This window comes from Cupressus sempervirens, chromosome 1, assembly GCF_028749045.1.
Source record: "Cupressus sempervirens isolate cs-2001-9-10 chromosome 1, ASM2874904v1, whole genome shotgun sequence".
NCBI lineage: Eukaryota > Viridiplantae > Streptophyta > Pinopsida > Cupressales > Cupressaceae > Cupressus > Cupressus sempervirens.
Genome location: NC_143118.1, coordinates 380,243,538 through 380,245,102, shown reverse-complemented (window position 1 = coordinate 380,245,102; position 1,565 = coordinate 380,243,538). Strand labels below are relative to the sequence as shown.

The 1,565-nt window shown below is 39.2% G+C and overlaps 1 pseudogene; it reads right to left on the bottom strand.

Annotated features, from left to right (window-relative positions):
- Nucleotides 1-237: 237 nt before the first annotated feature.
- Nucleotides 238-687, bottom strand: LOC149577845 (UDP-glycosyltransferase 92A1 pseudogene; annotated as a pseudogene).
- Nucleotides 688-1,565: the final 878 nt, after the last annotated feature.

The window sequence follows — 1,565 nt, the reverse complement described above, 5'->3', positions numbered from 1 at the left end:
GCATTTAAAAAATACAAAATAATGACTTGTTGACTAAATATAGGTAGTGATCATTTTAGAAATTGTCCTTAAAGAAAGGAGCACTCAAAGTAAGGAGCACTAAGAAATATCACACATACAGATTTAAGGGATACTGTTTTCCCTCCACAATAAGTAAATTCAATATTGGCATCATCTGATCTCAACAGAACCCAGGGACAATTAAACATGAAAATCGGTGTCAATACTTATCATCCTTCACAAGGATTGAGAACCAGTATAAGTGGTCAAAATATTGTGTATCATGTCGTCAACATCACGCATGGACGAGCCTTCGTCAATTCCATCTACACGGTCCATTACTGCTCTTTTGGCAGCATCTCTCATGGCCGCTGCTCTTTCTCTCAGTCGCCCACCTCTCTCTTCCGACATCAACATCTTCACCATCCTCTCCACCTTCTCCTTCCCCAATTCTCCCTCACTTCCTCTGCACATCTCCACACACACGCCGACGTCCTCTAGAAGCTTCGAATTGAAGTATTGCTCGGCTACGATGGGCCATCCAATCATGGGAACTCCCTGGCTCAGACTCTTTAATGTCGAATTCCACCCACAGTGACTCAAAAATCCTCCCGTTGAAGGATGGGACAAAATCACACACTGGGGCGCCCATTTCTTAATAACCAGTCCCTGATTCTTGGCCCCCATTCACTCTTCGAATCCATCCGGAAGAAACTCTGAGGAAAACTCTGCAGTCAATGGCACCCCAACTGGGGGCCATGATGTAGAGGCTAGTGGAATGTTACGATTCCTTCATAGTTTAATAACTTCTTTCCTTCTTTGTTTGATAGAAACTTTCCCCTTCTCCAATCACTGATCACTGTTGGACCCATTCTTCTCTATAGACCTATCAAAGGTCAACTCCGAACACTTTAGACTCCACTAGACTCCACATACTAATGTCTATACTGTTGGAAATCTTCCTCTCATGCAACAATGCATATTTGATCATATGTATTATGACTGTAAGAGTTGATGAGAAATTCAAGATACAAGAAAGAATAGTTGATTACAATTTAGATGATGATGTTGTTATTAAACGAAGGAATGATTAAGTATTGCTTGAGACTAACAATGATTTATAGAATGAAGGAGAGAGAACGTAGGAACAAAGCTTAGAAAACTTAAATAGAGCCAAGAGTTGAGATAACAACTCCTACTTTAGGTAAGAATATGACAAAGAATCATCCACCTGAGCAAATCATTAGAAGTAGAGATAAAAGTGTGATGACACGAAGTAGAATCAATGAAGAACTATGTTTTATATCTCAAGTTGAACCTAAGAATGCAGATGAAGCATGCAAAGATGACCATTAGAAGCAATCTATGAAAGAGGAATTGGATTAGATATTAAAGAATAAGACATAGAAATTGGTCCCTAGATCAATAGACAAGAATGTGATAGGAACTAAATGGGTATTCAGAGAAAAGATGAATGAACAAGGTGAAGTTGTAAGGAACATGGAAAGACTAGTATGTAAAGGTTACTTACAGTGAGAAGGAATAGACTATGATGAGACTTATGC